At 33.4% G+C, this 14,350-nt stretch overlaps 1 pseudogene; it reads right to left on the bottom strand.

The window, feature by feature from the left end:
- Positions 1 to 2,944: 2,944 nt before the first annotated feature.
- On the bottom strand, positions 2,945 to 13,788 carry LOC146166433 (uncharacterized; annotated as a pseudogene).
- Positions 13,789 to 14,350: the final 562 nt, after the last annotated feature.

Genomic DNA, 14,350 nt, shown 5'->3' with positions numbered 1-14,350 from the left:
CATGCGTCCAACGAATGTGGTTTCTAAATACAAACTAAGTCAGTTACCAATGAAACAGTAAAGTCAACAATCTAGCAATTTAACTTATCAAACTATTATAGCAACTAAGGTGTAGTTATCGACGTTAACATTTAAAACACTCTTATCAGCAATTAGAATTATACGATAACGAATTACTTACAACCAGACTTGGACAACTAGATTTATTTTACCTTTTTAAAATTAGATTAGAATTAGAATTAGAATTAGAATTAGATCGTTTTGAGATTTCTGAAATTAGATTAGAATTACCGAATACCTAAAAAAACAAATTTGAACTAGAATCACATATAATTATTTACATTCAATTAAATTTAATCGCAAATTATTCTTACAAGAACGCGAATGGTAAGTATGCATGTGGTAATTTTATGCCGTTTTATGCTTTTTAGACGGTAAAAATTACATAAAATTCGTTTTAATCAAATAGTTTTAATTGATTTTCTGTGTTTGTTAACTGAGAGATTAAAAATACCGTTTGACAAAGTAGAATTTTTGGAAAAATCCGAGTTAGCTTAAAACTAGAATTAGAACACACATGCAATTCACAAATTAGATTGGAATTAGAATTAGTCGCATTTTGCCCTAATTCAATGAATTAGAAAACTAGGATTATTTAGTTGTCCAAGTCTGCTTACAACCAGGGCTGGGGAGCCGGAGCCGGAGCTGGAGCCCGGAGCTAAGCATTTTCTCTGGAGCCGGAGCCGGAGCCGGAGCCATTGTTATTATTTTTGTGGAGCTGGAGCCGGAGCCGGAGCCATTTTTATTATTTTTGTGGAGCTGGAGCCGGAGCTGGAGCCATTTTTATTATTTTTGTGTAGCTGGAGCCATTTTTCAATTTGTGGTGTTAAAGCTAAGAAATTATATTTTGTTCCATCTCCAACGTTAGTGAGACAAAAGCAATTTTTAAAACTTGCCATTGAATAAGTGACTGGTGGCACCGGAGCTGGAGCTGGAGCCAAGGGATATGAGTTTTAATACTCCGGAGCTGGAGCCGGAGCCATTTAATAATTACCTGATGGCTCCGGAGCTGGAGCCGGAGCTAATGCTATTTTACGGTGGCTCCCCAGCCCTGCTTACAACTACTAAATCAGCAAGTAACAAACTAGTTAACAATAAAAAACAAACTGTAGCAATTAGTAGCAGAAAACAAGCAAGCGTGTGACGTAATAGACGCAATTGTTGTAAGATAATTAGAAAAAAAGCAAAAGTTTAACATGTTTTTTTTTGCGTTAATATATCTCCCCTAATCAAAAAGCTGTTAGGTAAGTCCTTTATTAAGTGATGTGTAAAGTTGAAAATTAGTTGATCAGCCCAACTAGAGATAAATGCAGCGGTCAGTATTTTGACATCAGAGAAGCCTGTCCTCTGCTTGACCTGCAAGCCCAATATGACATTTACCAGCTCTGTAAACAACCCTACACACATAAGCTGCTGAACGTAATGTACACTGGTGCACATTACTCAAAGGCTCTAACGTCCTATAATGGTTTATCACTGTTGACAACTGTGTTGATATACAAAGCTTGGACCTGCTGCCTAGATGTGGTTCCTATATACCTGTCGTATGCAAACTAAAATATAAGCAATGTTGAACGCTTTTATCGCACATTGTTACTTTACGTACAACTGCCTGCATTATAGATGTGCGACTATGCACACTGTACAGCTTGTCTGAAAGCAATAACTTCCGTTTCCGCACGCCCGAAACGCATGGCTGGTTTTACATACAAAAAGGGTTGCGCAGTTTATTTATTGTTGGTAACTTATGAACAGTCACACTGTTATTATTTTCACATTTGGCGGTTTCCACAGATGTCAATGATAAAGCAAGTTGTCCTATTCTCAAGCCCGAAGCGTGTGGATCGTTCTATATAAAGCATGACTGGTTTAACGTACAAACAGCCTTAGCGTAGGTCAATGGCCACAGTTTGCCGACCACAGTAAGAAATCTAGATCGACATTTAAATATTAGTTGCTCATTTTTTTAACATTTAAATATTAGCTGACCAGGAAAATGAAAAGCAAAGGTGTTTGGTGTATTACCAGAACATAAAATTGAATTATGTTTTTCTGCGCATCAATAAATATACATAGCTCCACATTCCACAAATCAAACAACTTATACCAAATAAAACAACTGTGTAATGGAAAGACAAGGTGGACAACGTCTTAAAAATACAGCGTTTAAGGAAAAAACAATTATATTTCTATATTCTTTTTACTTAACAAAATTGCTTAGATTTTGAAATCTGAAAAGAAAAAGTCATTACAGCTTGTAAAACGAATTATACATTTAAAAGGTATTTTATAATTACAAACGCTTTACTTATCAACATTGCGACGAGAAAAAGAACATTAATAAATAAGATTCCACAAATTAAAGCAACTGTTTTTTTAAAGTCATCCTTTATTAAGTAAGTCATCTAACTAAAGCATCGACAATTGCACTTTAAATATATGTAGTCAAAGCTCGCGTAATATTTGTTTTTGTTTTGCAACGGTTTCTTTAGAGTGCGTTATTTTATGTCTTTTAAGACTTCCTGCCTGGTTGAAACACTTTCCATAAACTTTGATAGTTAACGTAAAATGAATAGAGGTTCAGTGGTTAAAAAGTATTAGTTTACTTTATTAAAAATTCTTTTACAATTTTAGATATTGAATACACTCCAATTAACTGGTCCTTCCTTTCACTTTTGCTGAAATGGCAAGTACAGCGAAGTTATACATCGATATATGTTCAAAGCACACACATATACACATTTCTGTTAGACTGTACATATATTTCCATTACAATTTACAATCGGCATTGTCGTTCATTTTCTGTAAAGTTTAGTTCGCAATTTTTACGTTTATTAATTTAGAATGTTTTGCAGGTTTAGTTATTTGTGAGATTTAAACCTAACTAATTACAAGTTTTGTTTTTGAAACTTTCTTCTTTAGAGTGAGTTGTTTTATGTCTTTTAAGATGTCCTGCCTGGCTAAAACACCTTCCACAAACTTTGCATTTGTAAGATTTTTCTCCAGTGTGAACTCGTTCATGATCTTTAAGATTTACCGCCTGGCTAAAACACTTTTCACATTCTTTGCATTTGTAAGGTTTTACTCCAGTGTGAATTCTTTTATGTGTTTTAAGATGAGCTGCCTGGGTAAAACATTTGCCACAATGTTTGCAGTCATATGGTCTTTCTCCAGTGTGAATTCGTTCGTGTGATTTCAAATGGTCAGCTCGGTTGAAACATTTATCGCAATAAACACACTTAAAGGGCTTTTCTCCAGTGTGAATTCTCATGTGAATGCGAAGTGCGGAAAATGTTGCAAAAAGTTTCTCACAAACTTTGCATTTGTGTTTCTTGAAGTGAAATACGGACAAGTGTGCATTAAGCTTATGACGCTTTTTGAACAACTTTTCACAAATGTTGCATCGGAACTCCATGTTGTTGTTTGTAATTTTGCCATTCTTTGTTGGATCTTTACTTATATCCTTCTTAGAAATATCCATTTGATCCAAGTCACTTTGTTCTTCACAATCGGAATCTTCACTTACAGGTTGATGTTCTTGTGATGACCAAACTGTAATCGTGGCAACAGAATCGTCAGAAAATCCAGCATCGCTCTCTTCTTTCAGATTTATTGTAACAAAATCGCTTTGCTGGTTTGACATGTTTTAGTTTTATTTCTGAAAAGTATGAAGTAGCTCACTAATAATATGAAGCATTGTGTATGCACGACCTTTTGCCAATGATTTTTCATTCACTTTTACTTATGCGTCTTAATTTTTAAATACATATTAAGCGCAAATGTGTCACCAGACTATTATTGTTATGTTGCACAATTAACAGAAAAACGTTTGTCGTTTTCCGGAACCTTTCAATAGCGATTTGCTTTCTATCTTCAACCAAATTGTTAGTTTATCAGTAACTTATAAAATAACAACGCGAGATAGACCGATGTTACCGATATTTTTGGCCGATATTTGGCTTCCGTGTATTTCATGGCGATTTAATGTTAACTGGCGTTCCTTCGTATGTTTAATGACCGAATGAGCATCTTTTTTTTCTAGGCCTAAGGGTCTCAAACTGAAGAGACAATGTAGGAATCTTTAAAATAATGTGAAACGTGAATTGGGCCAGCTGAGGTTTCCAGTCACATACAACTGCTGCTAAAAAAGCGCACAGGAGCAAACTAATTTCCTTGCTAACGAATTGATCCGCAACCAAATGACGTCATTACTAAGTCTAAAACGAGCAAAATAGATTCAAATTGATGTGAATCTACTTTGTGTTAATACAATTTCCTTTGCCAAGTAGAAATCGCTGCGTTTTTTGTAAATCATGTCTAAAATTATTTTTAGTACGAAAATATGATCTAATTTTTCCTGTACAACAAATAACTTACCCACTTATTGATAAAAGAAAATTGGGTTTTAGCATCACGCCACGTTAATATGCAAAATAATAGTTAAATAATTTATAATACTGTAGCTATAGGTATATAAACTAAAACGTTATGTGGATTTTATTTCTTATTAGTTCAAATTTTAAACATTTTTCAGGTACATAAAAATCGGTATCGGTTATCGGTCCAAAAAAGTGATATCGGCCGATCTCTAAACAACAACACAATGGAAAGATCTACACCGAATATCGAAACGAGACTAACAGCGTTCTCGTAGCTTTATGACAAACAATATTAAACAAATACTTTCTCCAGTTGATATATCGCCCTTCAAACATAAAGGTGTTAGGTAAGTGTCTTTATTAACTAATGTGTAAAGTTGCAAAAATAGCAAAACAGCCCAACTAGCGTTAAATGCAGCGATCAGTGTTTTGACATCAGAGATGTCTGTACAATGCTTGACCTGCAAGCCGCCTAACTAACATCACACTTACCAGCACTGTATACAGCCCTACACATATAAGCTACTGAGCGTAATGCAAACGGTTGCACTTTACTCAACGGCTCTAACGCTCTAATCGTTTATCACTGTTGACAACTGTGTTGATATACAAAGCTTGGAACTGCTACCTTGCTGTGTATAGATGCTATGTGCACACTACTTCACCTTATAACTCATAATCTTAAGCAATGTCAAACGCTTTTATCGCACATTGCTACTTTATGTGCTACTGCCCGCATTACATAAGTGCGACTATGCACACTGTACAGCTTGTCTGAAACCAATAACTTCCGTTTCCGCAGGCCGGAAACGCGTGGCTGGTTTTATAAAGCGCTAAGCTGGTTTTAGGCTTAGCGTAGGTTATTTATTGTTGGGAACTTATGAACAGTCACGCTGTTAATATTTTCACATTAGTCAGTTTCGACAGATGTCAATGAAAAAAGACGCTTTTGTTTGTTAAGTCCAAAACGCATGGCAGGTTTCACATACATACAGCTTTAGCGTAGGTAGTTTAAAATAATTATCCGAGTTTAATCCTGCTAGTGCTGCTTTAAGAAATAGCTAAAGAACGCTATTTAAAAACAAAGTACTCCCTGACAATATGTACACTTGTACAGCACTGTCCTAGACCACTTATTCAAGTTTTATTGCGATTTTCTTGTGTTACAATGCTAATTGAATTTTCGATTTAACAAAACACTTCTTTGTCAAACTGCGAACTTCAAGTGATGAAGGTATCTGGGATTGTCGGAATGATTGATGGAACACATGCCTTATGAATAACTGGTACAAATGCTACACACCACAGACGGAACTGATGAGTACATTCAAGTAACACATAAAAACATTATCGACGGTTGCACTTTAACTTTGTACTCAACGTTCGCGCAATATTTACATGTCGCCTTTGTTTAAGTCACAAAATAATTTCCCATCTTATTTACAAATAATAGTTTGTTTTGTTTTTTTGAATAGATTTTGTTCTCAATTTGTTCGTTCATTACGCTGGTGAATTTTTAAATAAAATATTATATCTAGAGTTTTTCTTCAAAGTTTGTTTTTAAATATTTCTCTTATAGCAGGGGTTCCTAAACTGGGGTCCATGGACCCCTTGGGGGTCCGTGAACTACTTTTAGGGGGTCCATGAAGGTCTAATTAAAGAACTAGTGTATGTAATTCATTTTTTAAAGAAAACACTTTAATTAAAAATTAGTTAGACTCCATTTAACTTTCACACTTTTCAGAGTTATGAAGTTTCTTGACTACCGGGGTCCATGCAAAGCAAAAAAAAAATGTGCCTGTCGAGGTTTCCTGTCCGGCCAAAACACTTTCCACATTCTTTGCATTTGTACAATTTTTATCCAGTGTGAATTCTTTTGTGTACTTTCAAGTTAGTTGAATCACTGAAACATTTTCCACAAACTTTGCACTTGTATGTTTTTTCTCCAATGTGAATTCGTTCATGTACTTTCAAGGTATCAGCTCGGTTAAAACACTTAGCGCTATGAACACATTTGTATGTTTTTTCTCCAGTGTGAATTTTCATGTGTTATTGAGTGTTTTCGTTCTTTGAAACATTTTACCACAAACCTCGCATTTGTGTTTCATGAGGTTAACCGTGGCCATATTATGTTCTTTGAGTTTTGAAACACTTTTCGAAAACTTGATATCGGAAATCTTAGTTTTTCGTTTTGTCTTTGCTGTAATTTCTTTCTTTCGCTGTTTGTCTGATTTTTTATTTCACATTGTTCTTCATAATCCAACGCTTTACTAACACAAAATTAATCCGGGAGTTTGACAAACTTTCTCCTGAAACCTATAAAAATAAACATATTAAACGTGTAACTTTTGTTCAAATAGGCGAAATATATTTACGACGTACCGCCATCACTTTAACACCATGAATAATTCCGTGCACTTTCACATTTGCCTCTGTTATAACTTTGTTTGGGGTGAATTTGGCGATAATCGTGTATAGTTTATTTATTGTTGGGAACTTATGGACAGTCGTGCCGTTATTATTAGTATCACATTTCGTTCTTATCCCAAATGTCTCTGAAATAACAAGTTGTCGTTTTCATAAGCCGTCACGCATGGATGGTTCTATATAACGCATGGCTGGTTCTATATACATACAGCCTCAGCGTAGATAGTAAAAAATCTAGATCAACATTTAAGTATTAGTTGTTAAGTTTTTTAACATATAAATATTAGGTGCTCAGGAAAACGAAAAGCAAAGGTGTTTGGTGTATTGCTAGAACATAAAATTTTAATGTGTTTTTTCTGCGCATCATTATACACAGTTCCACAATCCATAAATCAAGCAACTTGTACCAAATAAAACTACTGTGTAATGAAGACAGGGGTGTACAACACCGTGCTGTCTGCTTGGGCGAACTCAAACCAGAAGTAAGTCAAAGTTTACTGAAACAACGCGATGTATTTCGTATATTATCCAGGTATAAATAAAATATATATTTACAAAGGTTGGTAAACTGTGGCTCGCAGGCTCTTTTATATATTTTTACAGCACACTAGCACAGTAATGTTATTTTACATATTTCCGCAACACTAGTTTATCCTGTGTTGTAGCATTTCAGTGTTGCTGCTTTAAAAAACGAAAACACGACGATGTTCGGCTGTTGTAATGGCCTTAAAGAACCCATTCGGTAAAAGGACAATAATATTCATTTGTTATCTTGTTTCAACATTCTGTTGTGGCTTCAGAGCCCTCGCGTGGTTGCATGAATACATACTTTAATTAATTAAATGCGGATGTTTAAACTCATGAATTGTGGAATGTAAGTTACACGAAAACGTGACGTCACAAAACTACTCAGTCAAAATTATCTGCGAGCTGTAAAACAAAATAGTTTAATTATTTTTTAAATTTAACTTAATAATATCAAGTTTTTTAAAATTAGAAATTTAGGTAAACCTTAAGACAGTAGCACAAAAAAATGAAATGGAAAAGTAAACGGAAACAAGAGAAACCAGCCAATCCAAGTTTATTAACTTTGTTTAGATTGCTGCGCAACTGTAGTTAAACGAAAATTACCATGTATAAGATAGAAAAGTGAAATCATGTTGCGTGAAAGCTGTTATCAGTAGTCACACCCACATCACGCAAAGATAAAACAAAGATCTGAATTCCCATCTATTGATGTTGTAACAAGAAGTCGAAACTAACACTTTACATTTTTACGATTGTTGGAAATTTGTAACGTAAATTGTTTATTTGTCTATTTAACAACATACCCGACGTATGCCTTTTAATAAGGGCATACGCCATTTTATAACTTAATGTTTAGGTTTCGTTACATTAAAAAAAGAGATATATTAAAAATATTATCTAATAGTGCGTAATTACAGCAATATGTAAAAAGCCTTTGTAATGACATTATTTATATTCAATACTACAGGATATGTTGTACAATCACTATGAGGGTTTTTAAAAGCCGCCTATCACAACCTATAACATTAAAATGTATGAGAACAACGGCAATCTAAGTTCAAATGTTTTCTATTTGTGTCTTTTAAAAGTTTTTGAAAAGAAAATTTTACGAAAAAGATTGTAATACTGTGTATTACTAATTGGAAGTTATACTTAAAGTCGTAACTTTTTGTTCAACAATCTCGTTTCGATTTTCTCCTTTGTTACTTCTTTATTATTAATATTTTTGGTTTAAATTCTCCACATATATTTCACTCAAATGTTTTTTTCTGTTCTGTTAATTCCTGTGTGTTTTAATTGCAAAATTTCACCAAGAAACTTCATATGTTTAATGAACAAACACCTTTATATATACTTAATTACACGTAGCGTTGTTATAACACAACACTTAGCATTTGTATATTCCTTCACGCAACAATCCAAAAAGAAAAGTCATCACAGCTTTGAGCGACGAGAAAAAAAGACCAGGAAATAATATTTCATAACTTAAAGGAACTTTTTAATAACAATAAAGGATAACGCAAAATGAATAGAGCTTTTAGGGGTTTAGTGCGAAAACCTAGAAAAAATCTGCTCATTTATTGATTTAATAATTTGAATATATCCTCATTAAGTGATCTTTCCTTTTTACTTTTGCTGAAGTGGCATAAAGTACATCATAGGACGTTATGCATCAATATATGTTTGAAGCTCGCGCATGTTCATATTTCCTTTTGCAATTATATTTACAATTTTACAAGCATTGTTGCGTTTCATTTCATGTGAAACAATTTCTACGTTTAATGTATAAGAAGAGGTTTGGTTTTAACTATTTGTGAGATTTAACACTAATCGCAAGTTTTGTATTTAAAATGTTTCTTCTCTAGAGTGCGTTCTTTTGTGTCTATTAAGATTTGTTACCCAGCTAAAACACTTTCCACATTCTTCACATTTGTAAGGTTTTTCACCAGTGTGAACTCTTTCATGATTTTTAAGATTTCCTGCCTGGTTAAAACATTTTTCGCACTCTTTACATTTGTATGGTTTTTCTCCAGTGTGAATTATTTCATGTGTTTTAAGATATCCTGCTTCACTAAAACATTTTCCACAAACTTTGCATTCGTAAGGTTTTTCACCAGTGTGAATTCTTTCATGATATTTAAGATGTGCTGCTTCACTAAAACATCTTCCACAATCTTTGCATTCATAAGGTCTTTCTCCAGTGTGAATCCGTTCGTGTACTTTCAAAATTTTAGCTAGACTGAAATATTTAACGCAATACGTACATTTAAAAGGCTTTTCGCCAGTGTGGATTGTCATATGGTTGTTAAGAGTTTGAATGGTTCCAAAAAGTTTCCAACAAACCTCGCATTTGTGTTTCTTGAAATGAACTGTTGACAAATGTTGATTGAGAAAGTTTTTACTTTTAAAGCACTTTTCGCAAACGTAACATCGGAACTCTATTTTGTTTTTTAAGTGACTTGATTTTGTTTTGTGTTTCTTGTTTTTTTCCTTCTTTTGGGAAACAATTTGTCCTTCGCAATCAGATTCTTTACTTTCTTGTGATGACCAATTTGTTATAGTCGAAATAGAATCATCAGAAAATCCATCATCGCTTCCTTTTATCAAATCGGTAGTTACAAATTTGATTTGGTGCTTTGACATGATTTTAACTTCTAGAAAATACTGATTGCCTAATAATAATGTAATCACAATAAATTATAAAACCAAAGATGGCCAACCTTTAGATACCAAGAACCACATTCCTTACTTCTAACTTTTTATATTATGCCCCAAAACACATTCCCTACTTTTATCTTACCGTTTATCCGCAAAAAGTCACACATTTCATGCGTCCAACGAATGTGGTTTCTAAATACAAACCAAGTCAGTTACCAATGAAACAGTAAAGTCAACAATCTAGCAATTTAACTTATCAAACTATTATAGGAACTGCGGTGTAGTTATCGACGTTAACATTTAAAACACTTTTATCTGCAATTAGAATTATACGATAACGAATTACTTACAACCAGACTTGGACAACTAGATTTATTTTACCTTTTTTAAATTAGAGCATTTTGTTGTTTTGAAATTAGATTAGAATTAGAATTAGATCGTTTTGAGATTTCTGAAATTAGATTAGAATTAGAATTACCGAATACCTAAAAAAACAAATTTGAACTAGAATCACATATAATTATTTACATTCAATTAAATTTAATCGCAAATTATTCTTACAAGAACGCGAATGGTAAATATGTATGTGGTAATTTTATGCCGTTTTATGCTTTTTAGACTGAAAAAATTACATAAAATTCGTTTTAATCAAATAGTTTTAATTGATTTTCTGTGTTTGTTAACTGAGAGACTAAAAATACCGTTTGACAAAGTAGAATTTTTGGAAAAATCCGAGTTAGCTTAAAACTAGAATTGGAACACACAAGCAATTCATAAATTAGATTGGAATTAGAATTAGTCGCATTTTGCCCTAATTCAATGAATTAGAAAACTAGGATTATCTAGTTGTCCAAGTCTGCTTACAACTACTAAATCAGCAAGTAACAAACTAGTTAACAATAAAAAACAAACTGTAGCAATTAGTAGCAGAAAATAAGCAAGCGTGTGACGTAATAGACGCAATTGTTGTAAGATAATTAGCAAATTTTAAACAAAAGTTTAACATGTTTTTTTTTGCGTTAATATATCTCCCCTAATCAAAAAGCTGTTAGGCGAGTCCTTTATTAAGTGATGTGTAAAGTTGAAAATTAGTTGATCAGCCCAACTAGAGATAAATGCAGCGGTCAGTGTTTTGACATTAGAGAAATCTGTCCACTGCTTGACCAGCAAGCCGCCCAACTAACATCACATTTACCAGTTCTGTATACAACCCTACACATATAAGCTGCTGAACGTAATGTACACTGGTGCACTTTACTCAATGCTCTAACGTCCTATAATGGTTTTTACACTGTTGACGACTGTGTGGATATACAAAGCTTAAAACTGCTGCCTAGATGTGGTTCCTATATACCTGGCTGTCGTATGCAAACTAAAATATAAGCAATGTTGAACGCATTTATCGCACATTGTTACTTTACGTACAACTGCCTGCATTACAGATGTCCGACTATGCACACTGTACAGCTTGTCTGAAACCAATAACTTCCGTTTCCGCACGCCCGAAACGCATGGCTGGTTTTACAAAGCGCAAAGCTGGTTTTACATACAAACAGGGTTAGCGTAGTTTATTTAATGTTGGTAACTTATGAACAGTCACACTGTTATTATTTTCACATTGGGCGGTTTCCACAGATGTCAATGATAAAGCAAGTTGTCCTATTCTCAAGCCCGAAGCGTGTGGATCGTTCTATATAAAGCATGACTGGTTTAACGTACAAACAGCCTTAGCGTAGGTCAATGGCCACAGTTTGCCGACCACAGTAAAAAATCTAGATCGACATTTAAATATTAGTTGCTCATTTTTTTAACATTTAAATATTAGCTGACCAGGAAAATGAAAAGCAAAGGTGTTTGGTGTATTACCAGAACATAAAATTGAATTATGTTTTTCTGCGCATCAATAAATATACATAGCTCCACATTCCACAAATCAAACAACTTATACCAAATAAAACAACTGTGTAATGGAAAGACAAGGTGGACAACGTCTTAAAAATACAGCGTTTAAGGAAAAAACAATTATATTTCTATATTCTTTTTACTTAACAAAATTGCTTAGATTTTGAAATCTGAAAAGAAAAAGTCATTACAGCTTGTAAAACGAATTATACATTTAAAAGGTATTTTATAATTACAAACTCTTTACTTATTAACATTGCGACGAGAAAAAGAACATTAATAAATAAGATTCCACAAATTAAAGCAACTGTTTTTTTAAAGTCATCCTTTATTAAGTAAGTCATCTAACTAAAGCATCGACAATTGCACTTTAAATATATGTAGTCAAAGCTCGCGTAATATTTGTTTTTGTTTTGCAACGGTTTCTTTAGAGTGCGTTATTTTATGTCTTTTAAGACTTCCTGCCTGGTTGAAACACTTTCCATAAACTTTGATAGTTAACGTAAAATGAATAGAGGTTCAGTGGTTAAAAAGTATTAGTTTACTTTATTAAAAATTCTTTTACAATTTTAGATATTGAATACACTCCAATTAACTGGTCCTTCCTTTCACTTTTGCTGAAATGGCAAGTACAGCGAAGTTATACATCGATATATGTTCAAAGCACACACATATACACATTTCTGTTAGACTGTACATATATTTCCATTACAATTTACAATCGGCATTGTCGTTCATTTTCTGTAAAGTTTAGTTCGCAATTTTTACGTTTATTAATTTAGAATTTTTTACAGGTTTAGTTATTTGTGAGATTTAAACCTAATTAATCACAAGTTTTGTTTTTGAAACTTTCTTCTTTAGAGTGAGTTGTTTTATGTCTTTTAAGATGTCCTGCCTGGCTAAAACACCTTCCACAAACTTTGCATTTGTAAGATTTTTCTCCAGTGTGAACTCGTTCATGATATTTCAGACTTACTACATAGGTAAAACACTTTCCACATTCTTTGCATTTGTAAGGTTTTTCTCCAGTGTGAACTCGTTCATGATATTTCAGACTTACTACATAGGTAAAACACTTTCCACATTCTTTGCATTTGTAAGGTTTTTCTCCAGTGTGAACTCGTTCATGATATTTCAGACTTACTACATAGGTAAAACACTTTCCACATTCTTTGCATTTGTAAGGTTTTTCTCCAGTGTGAATCCTTTCATGCTCTTTAAGATTTACCGCCTGGCTAAAACACTTTTCACATTCTTTGCATTTGTAAGGTTTTTCTCCAGTGTGAATTCTTTTATGTGTTTTAAGATGAGCTGCCTGGGTAAAACATTTGCCACAATGTTTGCAGTCATATGGTCTTTCTCCAGTGTGAATTCGTTCGTGTGGTTTCAAATGGTCAGCTCGGTTGAAACATTTATCGCAATAAACACACTTAAAGGGCTTTTCTCCAGTGTGAATTCTCATGTGAATGCGAAGTGCGGAAAATGTTGCAAAAAGTTTCTCACAAACTTTGCATTTGTGTTTCTTGAAGTGAAATACGGACAAGTGTGCATTAAGCTTATGACGCTTTTTGAACAACTTTTCACAAATGTTGCATCGGAACTCCATGTTGTTGTTTGTAATTTTGCCATTCTTTGTTGGATCTTTACTTATATCCTTCTTAGAAATGTCCATTTGATCCAAGTAATTTTGTTCTTCACAATCGGAATCTTCACTTACAGGTTGATGTTCTTGTGATGACCAGTCTGTAATCGTGGCAACAGAATCGTCAGAAAATCCAGCATCGCTCTCTTCTTTCAGATTTATTGTAACAAAATCGCTTTGCTGGTTTGACATGTTTTAGTTTTATTTCTGAAAAGTATGAAGTAGCTCACTAATAATATGAAGCATTGTGTACGCACGACCTTTTGCCAATGATTTTTCATTCACTTTTACTTATGTGTCTTAATTTTTAAATACATATTAAGCGCAAATGTGTCACCAGACTATTATTGTTATGTTGCACAATTAACAGAAAAACGTTTGTCGTTTTCCGGAACCTTTCAATAGCGATTTGCTTTCTATCTTAAACCAAATTGTTAGTTTATCAGTAACTTATAAAATAACAACGCGATAACACTAGAGATAGACCGATGTTACCGATACTTTTGGCCGATATTTTAGTACGAAAATATGATCTAATTTTTCCTGTACAACACATAACTTACCCACTTTTTGATAAAAGAAAATTGGGTTTTAGCATCACGCCACGTTAATATGCAAAATAATAGTTAAATAATTTATAATACTGTAGCTATAGGTATATAAACTAAAACGTTATGTGGATTTTATTTCTTATTAGTTCAAATTTTAAACATTTTTCAGGTACATAAAAATCGGTATCGGTCCAAAAAAGTGA

The sequence above is a fragment of the Ascidiella aspersa genome, chromosome 1 (assembly GCF_963924565.1).
Source record: "Ascidiella aspersa chromosome 1, kaAscAspe10.2, whole genome shotgun sequence".
Classification (NCBI taxonomy): domain Eukaryota; kingdom Metazoa; phylum Chordata; class Ascidiacea; order Phlebobranchia; family Ascidiidae; genus Ascidiella; species Ascidiella aspersa.
The sequence above is the reverse complement of the archived record's forward strand: the minus strand, read 5'-3'. Positions and strand labels throughout refer to the sequence as shown.